The sequence below is a fragment of the Orcinus orca genome, chromosome 12 (genome assembly GCF_937001465.1).
Source record: "Orcinus orca chromosome 12, mOrcOrc1.1, whole genome shotgun sequence".
Taxonomy (NCBI): Eukaryota; Metazoa; Chordata; class Mammalia; order Artiodactyla; family Delphinidae; genus Orcinus; species Orcinus orca.
This window is the reverse complement of record NC_064570.1, coordinates 44,770,867-44,788,549: the sequence shown is the minus strand read 5'-3', so window position 1 is coordinate 44,788,549 and position 17,683 is coordinate 44,770,867. Positions and strand designations below refer to the sequence as shown.

Here is a 17,683-nt window from a genome sequence, read left to right as displayed (position 1 = left end):
TCATCCACTGCACCACCAGGGAAGCCCTCTAGGTATTTTTTGATTTCCTCTTTGATTTCTTCAGTAAACTCTTGGTTATTTAGAGTGTATTTTTTAGCCTCCATGTGTGTTTTTTTTTTTTTTTTGCAGTTTTTTTTCAGTAATTGATATCTAGTCATAGCATTGTGGTTGAAAAAAATACTTGACACTATTTCAATTTCCTTAAATTTACCAAGGCTTGATTGTGACCCAAGATATGATTTATCCTGGAGAATGTCCCATGAGCACTTGAGGAGAAAGTGTATTCTGTTGTTTTTGGATGGAATGCCTTATAAATATCAATTAAGTCCAACATGTTTAACGAGTCATTTAAGGCTTGTGTTTCCTTATTTATTTTCATTTTGAATGATCTGTCCATTGGTGAAAGTGGGGTGTTAAAGTCCCCTACTATGATTGTGTTACTGTTGATTTCCCCTTTTATGACTGTTAACATTTGCCTTATGAATTGAGGTGCTCCTATTTTGGATGCATAAATATTTACAATTGCTATATCTTTTTCTTGGATGATCCCTTGTCCATTATGTAGTATCTTTTTTGTCTCTTGTAATAGTATTTATTTTAAAGTCTATCTTATCTGATATGAGAATTGCTACTCCAGCTTTCTTTTGATTTCCATTTGCATGGAATGTTTTTTTCCATTCCCTATCTTTCCATCTGTTTGTGTCCCTAGGTCTGAAGTGGGTGTCTTGTAGACAGCATATATAAGGTTCTAATTTTTGTATCCATTCAAGTAGTGTTTGTGTTTTGGTTTGTGCATTTAATCCATTTATTTTTAAGGTAATTATCGATATGTATGTTCCTATTACCATTATTATTATTACCTATTATTTTATGATGGTGTCATTTATGACTGTCATGGTGCAAGTTGTGATTTGGCGAGTAGAGGATATGATTCAAGTATTAAGTAATGAAAGAAAATAGACTTTTTTCATTGATATTCAAATAGGGTGGAAGAAAAGGCATTATCTAGGGACACATGTGCAGTCAAAAAGCAATATTATATGTATAGGTATCATAAAGTTACATTGGAAAAGGAAGAGGTGCAAAATGCTTCCAGAAATTTTTAGTGGGAATTAATAAAGAAGATGGAGTAAAATACTCATCTTAATGTCTATATGTGTGTGTATGTATATATGTATACTGTATATATTGTGAACTTGAAGTTTTGATACAAATAGGTAAATTCATTCTCATAAAAATTACTGAGTTTTATTCACTTGAGTTCAATTCATGACTAGAACAGCAAAGAAAGAGGATTCTTTTTCAAAAGAAACTAAAACTGCAAGAAAGAAATCTATTTTCCTGAATACACTGTAATTATGATGACTTGTTTTTCTTCTTTGGTCTCAATTCAAAAGTGACCATCGGGCTTCCCTGGTGGCGCAGTGGTTGAGAGCCCTCCTACCGATGCAGGGGACACGGGTTCGTGCCCCGGTCCGGGAAGATCCCACATGCCGCGGAGTGGCTGGGCCCGTGAGCCATGGCCGCTGAGCCTGCGCATCCGGAGCCTGTGCTCCGCAACAGGAGAGGCCACAACAGTGAGAGGCCCGTGTACCGCAAAAAAAAAAAAAAGTGACCATCACTTGGATATCTTCCTCAGTGGAAAGCAAGGATAAGTAATCAGAAATAGATATACCTTTTTAGCTTATTCTATTTGAGATATTTGGAAATTCAGCATTTTAGTCACAACCTTATAAAACAAATTACTCTGGACATTTGTTGTATTCAGGTATTTTTTCACATTGTATGTATAATTTTATATAAACTCTAAATGAAGAGCTGTGACTGATCTAGAGTTTGAAACTTTTAGATTATACTTTTTGTTAAAACTTCAAAACAAAAGAGCTGGTACACTTGAAACTAACACAACATCGTAAAATAACAATACTTCAATTTTAAAAGAAGAGCTGGCATTTTAGCACAATGCACATAAAGCCTTGCCTCTTCTCCCTCTTCCCCCACTTCCCTCTCCCACACCCCCTGGGTTCCAGTGTACAGTATTTCCCGTGGCTCCATCCCCTTGGTGTAATTATCACATAGCTATCCCTTCTCCTCAGTAGGAGGAAAACCTTGACCATGCTTCATTTTAAGAAGGAAGGTGGAAACTACAGCTAAATCACTCATTTGCACAGAAAAGCGTGAGCAAAGATTTTATTTATACTTTTCAAATAGAAAGAGGTGATCCCTTGGTCAGGGAACTGGTATTTTAATGACATGTCATCTGTATTTGTTACAGATAAAAATCAAATGGAGGTCTGGATTCTTTCTTCCCAAATCACAAGTCTGATTTCTCTCCTTTAATCTCCACTCCAAAAACTAGTTGCCTTGAAGGAAACATTATCTTGAGGAGGAGTGCTTTCTTCTTCTTCCTTTTATTTTTTTCTTTTTAAAGCAGGAGTTGGCATCTGGATGCCTCAAGTTGCCAGGTATATTCCATGTAGAACTACAGCTGTTCTCTCTGCTAACTGGAGAAATAAAGAGCAAGAAACTGCTAGACACTGGGAGTCAGCAGGAGATAATGTACTGTTATTATTTTAATTACACAGGGCTCCTGATTTGTATTGTAATTGTAATCTAATATTTTTTAAAGTTCATGGTATTCATGGAAAAATACCAAATATGTCATTTTCAGTAGTACTAAAGTTTACCAACAAGAGCAATGCACACATAAACTAGGAGAGAGGGAACAATGATGATTGCCATAGTTTTTGAAGCTCTGTCTTAAAGTCAGTCTAACTGGGAGATGAATGAAACAAGAGCAAAAATTGAATATGTTCTTTAGTTACTCTGCATGATATCATTCTTTTCATGATCGCTTTCTATCGTAAGAGATTTGTATCTAAAATGTTTCCTACATAACTATATTATTTTTACATTGTAGAGTTTCTCAAAATATAATTTTACTAGTAAGTTATCATTGCTTTGGGTCCATATCTGTATTTACTTAAAAATTGATGGTTTAGACAATTGGATTACATTCTACACAAAAACAAAGTCAAAGAGAGTATTTTTAAAAATAAGTCCAGTTTCTATGCATCAGTCATGATATACACTTAGATGTCACTAAGCCTCAATATATTATTACAGTTAATCTAGGCTAAGATATCATTACCATAACATCATGAGCAAACAGATGGCTGATTTAACAGATTGTCTTAAGCCAATACTGTATTAATCAATATGATTACTAGTATGGATTTAGTAGAAGATTTTTATGGCAAAATATTTTACTTAAGACCATATTTCATAATTTTTAAAACATATTCATTACATTAGCATATACAAATATTAAATTTAACTACGTTTTAATTATAAAATATTAAATGAATATCTAAAAGGTGTTAGAAGGCATTAGAAATGTGGATTTAATTTGCACTCCAGTTACACTGTTTACAATGTAAATATTCAGCCATTCAATCATTTCTGAGAGCCTTCTGTGTATGAGGTAGTACTCTCAAGAAGCTTACATTCTAGTGAGAGTGACAAGGAATAAATTGTATCAGTAGGTGTAGCTATTATCAAGAAAACTAAAGTAAGATGGGGAAGAGTGATGAGTAGGAGACTGTGTTAGAAACCTCTGTTGGAAAACCTTTCAGTTAAGGTCAGATTGTTAAGCAAAGATCTGAATAAAAGTGAGAGATCAGGACATGCAGCTAACTTGGAAAGAGTATTCCAAGTTAACTTGAAATAAAAGGTAGACTTCTGTTATTAATAAATTGCTATAAATATTTGTTTATTCAAAAAATATTTACTGAACACCTTCTAAGTCCTAGGGACTGGGCTCAGCAGGATTACAGGGGTGGATAAGATACAGTACCTGTCTTCAAGATGCTCATGGAAAAATATAAAAAATTAATTATAACAAAAATGCTAATTACCATGATTAGAGCTATTCACAAGGCATTTAGCTACCATTTCTACATTTTTATCTTGATTACACTGTTAACAATGGTATAACTATAACCTCTAATTTGTCGTTAATGAAGACTTAATTAATATGGTTATATAATCAGGTATATTGGGTTAAATTCTGGCTCTAGTATTGTATTAACCAGAACTCTTCCTGTTGCATTAATAGAAATCCAACTCTGGTTTAAACAAAGGGGATATTTATCGACTTTTGTTACTGTCAAGTTCAAGGATTGGCATTAGCTTCAGCTACACCTGGATTCAGAAGATGTCGTAGGATTCACTTTTTTTCCATCTCTCAGCTCTGCTTTCCTCAATGCTGGAATCACTCACCAGCAGGCTGTGTTTGTGTAGTGACAAAGAAGGTCCCTGGTACCTTAAATATACCCCTTGTCCTGGCCTCTGGTCCTGCAAAGATCACATGGTTACTCCTAGATCAATAACTGTATCCATCCTGACTATCCATTCTGGTGACTCACCCACACTTGAGGGCTAGGTCAATGAGAAGCCGGGCTGTATAAGTGACAGACCTACCAGAATCCTTTAGTGTGGAATGGCCAGTAGAAAAATGGTTCTTCAACTAACAGAAGAAAGGGAAATAGTACTATGCTGGCTAAGACAAAAATATTCTACTACAGAAAGATTAATTCTGTGACCTTGGTCAAATCATATCTCCTCCCTGAGTCCCAGTTTCATCATCCATAAAAGCATCAGCCTCGTGGTGTCAACTTAGATGAGGTAGTGTGTGTAGCAAGGTTAAGCACAAAGAAACAAATGCTTAATAAATAACTAGGTCATTGTTGCTACTTATGATAAACAAACATAATATGTGGCAAATTTCAGGTAGTGGAGGCCAAAGTATCAGAAAAGATGAAGCGTAGACTCCTCTCTGAAAATAAAATAAAGTGACAAGGCCAGCCAGAGTCTGGACACCATGTGCTCCACTGAATGGTACCAGAACAGGAAAGCAGAATCCATCACCTTTGGTAATAAGCAGCCATTTAGTTGCATAATGTAGCTCAGAATGGAATTTATGCCTAAAAGATCAGAAAGCTGCCTTCTTGTTGCTACTTCTCAAATAACTAATAAAATGAACATTTTAGTGACTTAAAATGAAGACAGATTGCCTCAGCAACATTCAATTCAATTCCTATTCAATTAAGTCGATAATTTAAATTGTAACAATATGCACTTCTCTGCTAGGATGCTATGAAGTTAGTTTCATTTTGAATGAAATATAAATATGGCATTTTTATGTTTCCTGAATTGGCTCTTAGGCAGATAGGGCTGCTCACCTCTGCTCTAGGCCAGGGGTTGCAACCATAGACCCTGGACCAAATTTGACCCTCTTCCTATTTTTGTATGGGACCCAAACTAAGAATGATTTTACATTTTAACTGGCCCTTTTTGGAAAAAGTTTGCTGACCCTAGTTTCAAGATAATCTTTTCCCTGAGAACTTTATTCCATTTTTTTTGTTTTTCACAGTTACTATCTAGATCTTGCTAAGCAGCATGGTTTATATCTCCTATGCTATTCTAGGCAGTTGATACAAAAGGATATCTCTGAATGAGAGAGAGATCTTTGTCCTAGATGTACTTTCTGCCTGTTTCATTCATTGTTGTTGTTTTTTTTTGTGTGTGTGTGGTACGCGGGCCTCTCACTGTTGTGGCCTCTCCCGTTGCGGAGCACAGGCTCCGGACGTGCAGGCCCAGCAGCCATGGCTCACGGGCCCAGCCGCTCCGTGGCATGTGGGATCTTCCCGGACCGGGGCATGAACCCGTGTCCCCTGCATGGTCAGGCGGACTCTCAACCACTGTGCCACCAGGGAAGCCCTGTTTCATTCATTTTATCACATAATTTGTTTCTTCCACAATGCCTTTAAGGAATTTTGTGTGTGCCTACCCTCTCGTAGCGTCAGAGATGAGCATCTTCACCAGAGCTGCTGACTCTGAATCCCATCCTTTGAGTCTTTCCTCTCTATCACTGTTCATGTGCACCAATGCATTCTGCCACATGGCTGACTCTAGACTTCCTCAAATCTACACACTAGGCCCCCTTTACTTGCATAAATTTTTCAGACAAGGAGCTTACCACTCAGCAGACCTTCGAGGAATATATCACAACAGGTTAGGATAAGTAAAGAGGCAGAGCTACTGTGTTATTTTTGCTCCCCCAAGAAGCCAACACATAAGTTTGATTACAGGCAACATAGGACGGGGCTGGGAGAGCTTTCAAGTCATAATGCAGGTCTAACCCCTGTGTAAGAGAGAGGGAAGGAGAGAAGGTTGGGCAGGAAAAGTTGTAGAATGCAAGTATAGTTCTAAGAAAGTTTAGGCAAGGTTTATGCATAGTTCCTGGGCCAAAGGGCCCAGTCAGAGGAGACTGTATCTCTCAAAAAAGAGGATCAACTTACAATTTTCTTCTCATAGGTTCTTTTCATTTCTAACTTGTCCCCAAGCCATCTGTCTGAGATTCTGCAAATAATTTGTCTTGATGGCTTGTCACACAATGGAGAGAAGGATGAGCATGGCTGATCTGCAGCTTGGGGTGGGGGCCCTTTTTATCTAGAATTTCCTGCAGGGACATGGTACCTGTCAATTTCCAGATCTGGTCAAGACAGTTGAAGGATGATGTCTACTCTTATTAAAGAGAATGTCCTTCAATGTGCTAGTCCTTCAATTTGTTCATTTTCCTTTAACATGTTAATTAAGGGAAGAAAAGTGAGAGAAGTGCTTCTTAAAAGGATGATATATGTGAGATTTTGAACTTCTGTATTTCTCATTTTAAACATTTCTAAGGAAGTTTGACACTGCCTTGGACATTTCAGTATAAAATGGAAATATCTGATATTCTCTCAGCTTTGGCTTTCTTCTTGTGTGTGTGTGTGTGTGTGTGTGCGTGTGTGTGTGTGCGTTTATGTACTACTTTCCCCAAGGTGTAAGCAATTTAGCTGATGTGCCCACTGGTTATTTGAAACCAACTTAACACATAATAAAGGTGAAGAGTATTTACTTTTTCAGTGTTCTTTCATCTATTTTCCAAAGGCTAAAGAATGGTGACCATATACAAACAATGCTATTTAGTCTTTTATAACTCTTTAAAAACTATAAAGATAAAGCTAGCTTTCTCTCCTTTTCATTTCCTGACTTCTTTCCACTTCTGTAGGCTCATCTAAGGGATATATATTTTCTCAGTTTTCTGATGAACTATTGTTGGGCTTTCCTTTTGTGTATGTGTAGTGGAGTAGCAATTTGGATTTATTAAGAAATGAATAAGAAAAGAGAAGATAAGCTCTACTAACTTAAAGATTATGGATACTTTCTTTCCCAGTTAATTTCTTCCTCTTTTGGAGGAGAGGAACTACATCTCTCTGTGGATACATGATATACAGATGATCTCACTTTCATCCCTTTTTTCCCTCCCCTTTGGTCTTTTGATATGTGGAGATGGTTTTAGAATCATTTTTCAATTACTTTCTTCTAGAAGAATGTGTCTTCTGTTTACTGATATTCCTATCCATTAGATTCAAAGAACAAGTTTCTAGCTCTGTGCTTCTTTTAAGAGGGACAGACACTGTCTTTAAAAAGAACTAATAAAATATAATTTCTTAGGAAAAAACCCAACTTTTAAAATACCTGCTCTTCCATTTTAATTTTAGGACAATAAGACTGTGTCTATGTTTCTATGTTGCTATCATCAGTGATTGTAGAAAATATTTTTATTATCTAATTTAATATTAAAATTATTTTGATATCCAGCACACATGATGTTAGAGGTTGTTTGTGCCAGCATGCTGGTTGAAATAGAATTCTAACTAATGAGAACCTTTATGAGAGAAGAAAATTCCAAAGCTCACACAAGGAATAATTTCATACAGATCTCTCTATATTATATATGACTTCTATCATTGTAAAAAGTTACATATCAATCATAAAATATTAATAAAGATGATTTTAATTTTTATTGTTTTTATTAATTTCTTCTACTGCTTGTTTATATTTTTACAATATAATTATCTTTGCCATAAACATTAATAAACCTGTATTAATTATTTATAATATGCATTGACACATAACACCCATGTAATAAATAGACCTTTCAATTTAAACATGACTCTTGATTTTTAGAGGTTTTTTAAAAAATTAAAGTATTCATGTTAATTTTGCTCCTTTTTTTGGTCTTTCTTAGTGTTAGCTTTGGTGTGGTGTTTAATACTGGTAATATTGGTGAAGGATTTAAGTAAGAAAACTTATAGGAGCCCAGGAACCTGGGCACGAAAGTGGTAGATTGGGAGACATGTATGTATTGCTGGGGTTGCCATTTGCTGTCCAGGTTTTCTTTACTCTCTGTCAGCATATGCTATTTTGATCTTTGCCTTTTATCAACAGCATCGGGAGACATGATAAAGAAATAAGATCGTTTGCTATTTAAGCCATCTTCTTTACTTTCTGGTTTCTGCAACCGAGTGAAAAGACCAGTTTAAAAGTATTATGATCCCATTTTGAAAAATAACATACCTCTGTTTTTGTACCTGTAGACAAAGATCTGTTAACAATGCTTGCCTTTGTGGAGCAAGTTTATGGAGAATTTTCGCATATTATTTTAGTCATTAAAATCTTTTTAACAAAGTCCATGTATGACTTCTGTAATCTGAAAGTGTTAAGGAGTTTTATGGGTGGCAGTGAAATTGAAATTTATTTTGGAAGCATAAATCTTTGCTATTTTAACTTTAAGCTTAAATATTTTGACAAAAATAACTCTAGGTTCTATTACAAATGACCTAAAAGTTCTATATTTCAGAAATTACTTATAAATAGATTGGGAATATAATTTATCCTTTAAATCAGTATACTTTTGAGAGTGAAGGAAGGTCTTAATTAAAAATTACTACAAGTGACTGGCCTTGACAGGGACTGTCCCAAGTAAACCAGGACATACAGGAATGGTTACTACTAATCAACTAAAAGTAACATATTAATAAAATAGATATAAAAAAGCCTATTAAGGAATCTATTTTGATTAATATGGTTTAATAAAGAATTGTTCTGGTGTTTAGTCCAAATAGCATTTTAGGTTTCATGTTAATATTTGAAGCTGATATATGAGAAATGTATTACTAGGCTAGTCAGAATAATTCAAAACTCAGTATAATGCAGGTGGGTCCATTTCAATTATCTCCAAAGGGTTCCTAACTAACTCCCAAAGTTCCTAATTCCCAAAGGGCCTCTTTCTGAGGCTGTTTCTATTACATCACCAAGGACCTGCTGATAGCACTGAGAGGGAGGCTCCAAGGTGGTCCTGGGTGGGATTTTCCTTCTAGAATACAATTTTAGTTTACATGCTCTATGTCTATGCTACTATTTCTGTACCAAACTTTTGCTGAGATAACTCATCTGTGCAGAAATTATTCACAGTCCATTAAAACAGAGGAAGAGAGAGAAAAAAGTGATTGAGGTGAGGGTGAAGTTTGAATTCTGAGATAACTTTTAAAGAAAAAGATAATATATTGTATTGAAAAAGGCATTTCTTACTCATTATTCCTTGCTGTTAAGTAGTTCTACTTATCATGTATTAAAAAAGACAAGGCAATTTCCCACTGAATGTGGTAAAAATCAAAAGGCTATAAAAAGAAAATAGTTTAGTGTTGAGGCACCCTATTGGGTTGCTTATGTGTTTGTATAATCTATCTACAATATCATTTCTCAAACAATAGCCCACTGCATCAGATACATGGAAACCTTTCTAAGCTCTAAAGACATATTTTTAAGATGGTGAATGCTATTTTCTATCTGGCCAACTGCTGGGATCTGATTGGTCATTACCCCATTTCAGGGGAAGATTCAAGAGCTAATCAGGGGTGTTATCAGCTATGACTTTTATTGCTGCTGCACAGAAAACTTAGCAATAAAGAAAACTGTAAATTCAGGATTTATTCTTTGTAGGGGTGTTCCCCATGCTTGGAAGATTAATGAAGAATTCCTGGTCCATTGTTTGTTAAAGATACCACCATTCTATAGAATTTTAATTGTAAATCCACTCTTTGACATCCTAACTAATGGTTCCTGCTAAATTAATAAAAGCAACATATTAAATTTAAATCCCAGATAAGGTAAAGATTGCTGTTTTAATATCCCATCCATATCCTTTATCTTTCTACAGGGGCTTTCAGGCCAGTAGTTTTAATAACATGCATGAATGAAGATGCTCTTTTTTAACTCAAATGGTGGTGAAGAGTTTTTCCTTTATATTAGCAGGCAATCAATTCCAATAGCTTTTTAATGCTTTCTTAAAGAATCAATTTTAAAGCACACACTCTTCAGGGGACCCTCTTAAACTTCTTCACAGCCGGTCTTCTAATTTTCTATTACAATGCAATCTAAAGCAGCTACAAAAATAATGCAGATAATGTTTGCTGGGTAATGATTTCCAATTTCCCCATTCCATGTACCCTGTTATTAGGAGGATCATCTTGGTTGTGTAAATTAATTTTCAATTCACTTCTGGGGAACATTACAATGATTTATTCAGCACCAGTGTTGAAGAAAGTGTTGGGAAGATTTTAGCAATCTGAGAAACAAAATCAATTTGTTCTGATTATCACCATGTTAAAGGGAATAAAGGGGAGAAACAAAAAAGTCACTAGAATGTGTGTCCTGACTGTTGCAAGCACACTAGAACCATGATTTGATGCTGGGTTGTCACTTTGTAATACATGAATTTAGCAAAGTACGGTGTTTGGTGATTCATCTCAACTTGGAGATTAAGTAATGAAATAGGAATGTTCCTCCATTTGATATTTCAGGTAAATGCCTTCAAGGCGAGATAGCCACTCATTCATATTTCCTTGGAAGAAAGAAGTAACATACTAGCTTATAATCGAAGAGGAATAGATTTCCTAAGCAGAGCATAATTAGCCACTTGGTTTGGTACAAAACTTAAAATAGGAACTATCAAAGCAATGTCTCATAACTATAAGAAGTACAACTTCTTTATTTATCATAATTTATCGCATACAAATTTTTCCAGGATTGTATATGAACAATGGTCCTTGTAATATTGCCAAAAAGTCATCCTTTGTAAAGGTTTTACTGACCTTTTACTTTAATTAACTTGTATGTGTTGATCAACGGAGTCAAATCTCACCGTGCCCAGGTGTGAATGTAAATCAATGCCCCATTCACTTCACCAGATCACTTATCTTCATTCAGCAGATACTCATGAGTAGGCTGTGCCATGCACTGTGCTGGGAGCTAGAGAGATGCTGAGAAAGAAAAGCAAACTGCTATAAATATGAAACTGCAACTTGTGACATGACCTATGAAAAAGAAGCTCATGGTAATATTTTAAATAACTTAAGTTTAACAATTTAAAGAATCAATGTAAAATTTAACCAGGTAAGAAAGGCTGGGGGGCAGGGAGTTTCCCCAGGAAGTGATTGTCGGAGTTGATGAAATTTGACCTGAATGATAAGTGAACTGACCAGGGGAAGTGGGGAGGGAACACTGTTTTAAGACAAGGTACAGGATCAGATTTGTTTTCTGAAAAGCCCCGGCTGCATTGTGGTGAACATATTGGTCGGGGGGAGGGAGGAGTAGAATGGATGTGAGATAAGACTGTTGACACAGTCCAGAAGGAGGTAAATTATGCCCAGGTGGATGTACTGTCTTTCCAAACCTCTGCCCATCCATCTGTGTGTGGCCAAGTTGGACGTTCCTTTCTTGACTTCATTGTAGCGGATGATGAAGGTTCAGGTCTGTGTGGACTGAAGTGGAGTAGGCTTAGTTGGATTCCTGAAACTAGGTGCCTTCAGGAGAAAGATTGTGTAGACCAGTGGGAATGGATTTAGTATCCTTGACTGAGCAGTGGAAGGTCATAGAAAGATCCAGAAACTTGAGCTTAATTTATGAAGCTAAATCTTTTTTTTTTTTTTTTTGAGTGTTAAGTCTACATATATTATTTGGGGACACTATTGAGAAATGTTCTTCTTTCAATAGAATATTTTTATTAATAACACATACATGTACTGCCTTGGCCTTGTTCTGTTTCCAAGTCAGAGCCAAGTTTGTCTCTTTAGTAGAGAATGGTCTAGTGAAGCAATTAAGCACATATAGTCCATGTTCAGCCTCATGTGTGTGCAAAGCCTGGCTCTGTCACTTACTAGCTCTATGACTCAGGAAGCTACCTAATTTCTGAATCTCAGTCTCTTCAACTGTAGGGTGAGGGCACTCAGTATCCCCTCAGATGAGCTTGCAAGGAATAGGTGAGATGGCGCTTGTGAAACTCCAAGCAGAACCTTTGTCATGTAAGCTGGCAGTAGTGTTGGTTCAGGGTACAGTCCCAAAAGTGTCAATTTAGGTTGAACAGGTTTAAATGACACAGTCTAGACAGTAACATGCCACTCAGAATGGAAGGGTCACAGGGAACCAGGAACCGGGGCAGTTGTAAAGCAAGTTTACTGAAGTTCTAGAGTAAGGGACATGGGATTACCTTTGGAGAGCTGAGTGGCACCAGAATCCCCTGGTCAAGAGGAAGCTGTGTGGCAGGGGTCACTTGGACTGGAGTCTGGGGGGTTCAGATGATTTCTACACTCAGGATACATAAGGCCCGGAGTCTCATCTGATTAGACCTCTCAAACAGTACTGACTGTAGAGCTTCAAGAGACCATGAATACCTGAGGTCTTGCTCCTGGAGTCTGGAACCCTGTGCACTGTTTTCACTTCTACGAGCTGGGCTGGGGCCTGGGTCATAGTGATCTTGAATGAGTCCTCCCTCTACCGTTTTCAAATGTACTTAGACCTGCAGATGTTTTTGGCATTGGATTAACGTTGGAGTCAATGACCTAAAAGAAGTTAAGCACAAAGACACATTACCTGTTGTGTATAGAAATGTGAACTTTTGCATCACCCCTTTTAGGCTTTTTCATAGTCATAAAATAAGGATAGGGGTAGGATAGGCTCTCTATGAGATTGAAACATGAGCTCAATGGAAATAATATGGGAATTCAAGTTTCCTTCTTTAGACTGATTTTAACATTATTTATATTCTCTCAATAATGCAAACATAAATGAAGAACAAAACATAACTGATATATGTGTACGTGTCTACTAAGTTGGGCTGTTCAAAGAAAAGAGGCAGATTTTTTTTGAATTTTATATTATTTCTTTTTTTATACAGCAGGTTCTTATTACAGATATATATATATCGTATATATATATATATATATATATATATATATATATATATATTTTTTTTTTTTTTGGTGGTACGCGGGCCTCTCACTGTTGTAGCCTCTCCTGTTGTGGAGCACAGGCTCCAGATGCACAGGCTCAGCGGCCATGGCTCACGGGCCCAGCCTCTCCACGGCATGTGGGATCTTCCCGGACCGGGGCACGAACTCGTGTCCCCTGCATCGGCAGGCTGACTCTCAACCACTGCGCCACCAGGGAAGCCCACAGATATTTTTAATGTTTGAATTTTTTAAAATGTTAAATGCTGTTGTGGCATGTAGAACAATTGTATATTTGAAAACTGCATTTATGAGAGTTAGTGGTATAGACTTTTTAAATGTCAGCACTTTTCCCCCATGCATTCCAAAATCCATCATCAAGCTTGTCAAATGAGAAGAACCTTTCATGATTTCACAGGACAGGCAAACATTTATTAATCTCTTGATTCTTTCAAGTTTTAGCAATAAACTGACAGCTTGAGTTAGAAGTAATCATATCTAAATATTCTATGTGTGGGGGAGACATTACCTTCATCTACCTAATCTTTCAAAACTACATAAAAATGAAATTTGTCTGCCTGGTTTATTAATGCATCATGAGAAAATGAACGTGTGAATTGTCACCAGATTTATAGAGTAAGTTTCGAATGGTCTGATGTAAAAATGTAAGCCGTGTAGTATTTACGAAATTCACTCTGAAGGGGTTCTGAGGACCACCTCAAGGAGAGAGATAATGAAGATATATATTTTTCAGTAAATATGAAAGATATGTGGGAGACCATCTGACTTTAAAGCAGGCTATGACATGCCTGAAGTTCTTTTTTGAGGGAAACTGGAGAGACCTCAGGTAAAGAGAAATTCAACTTCAGAGGTTAAATACAGTTAGATCAAGGTCCATTTGCTGCTCATTGGGAAAGAACTATACTACATTTGAAGACACATGGAATGGTGAAAACAATCGGTGGTTTTAACAAATAACTGGACAGATGCTCAGGATTTCAGGTATTGGTTTGCATTTGAGCTATTTCTCACATGGGAAACTTTGTTTCTTACTCTAGGGCAAATTGTAGAATATGCAGCAAGAATTTTTTTAAAACATATTTTAATTAATTCATGGTTGGTGAGTTTCCTAAGAAAAGTTGGGAAGCTCAGCTAATAGACAATATAAAAACCCCTTATAAATGAATTATCCAATAACCAGAAATAATAATTGAAATAAATTTAAAATAAAAGTCTAATGAAGAACCTAACATTACTTGGAGGAGGTGGAGAAGTAGAAATAAAGCAATGTAGAATATGTAAGCAAGCCCTCTTTCTCCCTTTTTTCTTAAATTTCTCTTTATATTTATGTTCTACTACCTTCCAAATTGAATATATAAATGGAACAATGGAGAATAAAATTCAGAATAAAAATCTATCAAGAGTAGTTAATAAATATACGTATCTGAAACTGGCATGAGTTGGTTAGTTTGAACATGTGCTCATTTTATTCCTGAACTTCAACAAAAACAAAGCAAAATATGAGATTCTGATTCACATTGTCTCAAAAAAGTGAATTTTTCCCTGACACTGCACTCTAAAAGCTTTTTTTGTCTTTTTTTGTGATGTCAAGTAACAAATACAACGATAATAATTAAAACATTATACAGCACTATTATGTGCCAAGCAATATTGTAAGCTACATATAATTTATATATAACCCTCACAATAATCCAATGAAGTAGGATTATTATTCCCATTTTAAAGATGGAAAAACTGAGGCACAGAGAGAGTAAGCAACTTGCTCAAACTCACCCAGTAAATAAATGGGGGAACCAGGGTTTGAGCACAAGCCATTTGGCTTCAGAGTCAATATTCTTAACTATTATGCTATACTGCTTATATATACACCTAACATGTATATATGTATGTAAGTGTGTGTATCTGTACATCTACATATTGTTACATAGATAGCCACACACCTATATATATATAATATTTAGTAAATCAATAATTTGGATTGTCTCTTGTTAACTCAGTGTTCTACCTTCATTTTCTAATGTCACTTCTGCACTGTAGAGAAGCTGGGAATTATATTTTTCAGAATTCTTTATTCTGTGTTGCTTCAGCTTAGAGCTTGCCAATGAGAGGCACTGGGTGAGGCTGAGGGTGGAACGTAAGAAGCCAGTTTCCTACAGAAGCAGTTGCAGCCAGATGTATGAACAGACCTGACATGTCATGGAGGCTTCCCAACAAGCTCTTGAGAGGCACCTGCTTTCCTATCACAGACTGAAATAGTTGATGGACGACTTCCAGAGACTTTTAAGAAATGCAGAAGCTTCTGTGAGCTGTTAAGAACCGCTTGCCTCTGACCTTCTGACTTAGAAATTTGTGGAGACTTCTCTGACCTTCTTCCCTGCAGATTTTTCAAATTTTTAAAGCCTTGAATTCCTGTATTAAGTGTGTCGTATCTAGTATGCAAAGAGCGGCTGTTGTTTTCCTGGCCATGGCCTTCGTACAATAAAATAGTAAAATAGTCTAACATAGTGGTTAAGACCACTGGCTGTTGAGTTAGACATATTTAGTTTAGTCTTTCAATTCTACTACTGACTGGCAAATTTACTCAATATACCTATATATATATATATATTTGCCCCTTTGTAAGATATGGATAATAACAGTACCTTTGTTAGTAGTACTTTAATGGTAGTATCTCTTTTAGGTAGTTCTGAATATTAAAAAAAAAAAAAGCAAGGCACTTAGCACAGTACTAGATTTCAGAAGTAGTTATCGTGATTTACTGTAGTTTAGCTTAGAAATATTGTCCAAATTTTCTTATATAGTCTTTTCTACACATCTGGGAATTTAACATTAAATTTAAACTGAACAAGTTAAATGAGAACTAAGGTAATATGGTACAATCTGGTTTCATTCAGAATATTTTTGTAATGAAAAGATTAATTTTTCTTAAAATAAGAAAACAATGTTAGGCTTATTATCAAAAGTTAAAAATACAGAAATGTATAATGTCTAAAGTGAAGGAGTTTACACAACCATTGAATAACTATACTTATAGTTCTATACTTTTTAATATGGATGTGTGTTTATATACATTTAAACAAAAATTCAAATTATATTTGCTTTCCCATATTTTTTAACTTAACAATAAATCTTTACAGATCTACATATAGAGAAAGCTACCTTAGTCTTCCTAATGGCTTCACCGTATTACACTGTATTGCTGTGTCATACTTAATTTAATGAATCTTGTATCTGTGAGTATTAAGGCTATTTCCAATTTATCTGCACTATAAAAATGTTTCAGTCAGCATCCATGCAACTTGGTGTAAAGTCTAATCATTTTCTTAGAATAAATACTTGTACATGCAGTTTTTAAGTCAAATCAAATGTGCATTTTAATTTTTGTTCATATTGTTAAATGCCCAAGAGAAAGTTTGAATAAGTTTTCACTTCCAACAAGAGATCATGAAAGTGTTTGTTTCTGTAAACTCTTGATAAGCTTCTGGGTAGCTGGTGATAAAGGTATTGTGTTTACAGTACCCAGGATTCATGGATAATTAAAACGTTCTTTATCCCATTTGTATCAAACATTCATTGTCTTAAGTGGGTCTTTGGCAAATGCTGGAAGGAAGTCAGGTTTCAGGAAAATTCTCTGAAGAGTGCTCTAAAGGCCAGGACTCTGTGTTGTTGAATTAAGGGAAACTGTATGCTTTAGATACCAGCTGCACAGACCACAGATCCATGCTACTGTGAACATGTGAGAGCTTGATTTGAGTTTCTGCTCAGCTTCAGGATTTTTCCAATTGAATAGAGGTGGGCTTTGGGGATGCTGAGAATATCACGTTAAAAAAAACTGTCTTATCATAAGAAGGTGAAGATGTATTTAGTTGAGATGTTTAGGTTCTGAACCAGATACTTAATGAAGAGGTAATTTGGGCCTTATAATCTACCTCTGTTATGGAAACAAAAATGAACAATTCAAACACCTCAATAAAAATGTGAGAATTTGAGGGCTTCCCTGGTGGCGCAGTGGTTGAGAGTCCGCCTGCCAATGCAGGGGACGCGGGTTCGTGCCCCGGTCCGGGAAAATCCCACATGCCGCGGAGCGGCTGGGCCCGTGAGCCATGGCCGCTGAGCCTGCGCGTCCGGAGCCTGTGCTCCGCAATGGGAGAGGCCACAACAGTGAGAGGCCCGCGTACCGCGAAAAAAAAAAAAAAAATTGAGATTTTGAATAAGAGTAAAATCTCATTGCTTACCTAAATAGGTGAAAAAGCTTCTAAACAGTGGAATGAGTGGAGCTCTTAGGAGAGGTCATTTCATTTTAGTTTAAGCCGTTGCAAAACCATGTTCTTACTGATTAATGGCAACAAGAGAAAAGAGGCTCAGTATCTTTTTAAGGCCATTTTATGAAAGCAAAATGGGAACACTGGCCCAGAGAAAAGTAATGGTTTCCTTCTTAATTGTGACTAAAGAGAAGGTCCCCACTTCATCAAGACCTGCATTTACTA

At 36.1% G+C, this 17,683-nt stretch overlaps 1 long non-coding RNA gene across 1 annotated transcript; it reads right to left on the bottom strand.

Annotated features, from left to right (window-relative positions):
• Nucleotides 1-2,337: 2,337 nt before the first annotated feature.
• LOC125960703 (uncharacterized) lies at nucleotides 2,338-12,719 on the bottom strand. The gene is made up of 3 exons (XR_007470646.1): nucleotides 12,621-12,719; nucleotides 11,043-11,210; nucleotides 2,338-2,504 (listed from the first exon to the last, which is right to left on the bottom strand). It is a non-coding gene; the product is annotated as an uncharacterized LOC125960703 (long non-coding RNA).
• Nucleotides 12,720-17,683: the final 4,964 nt, after the last annotated feature.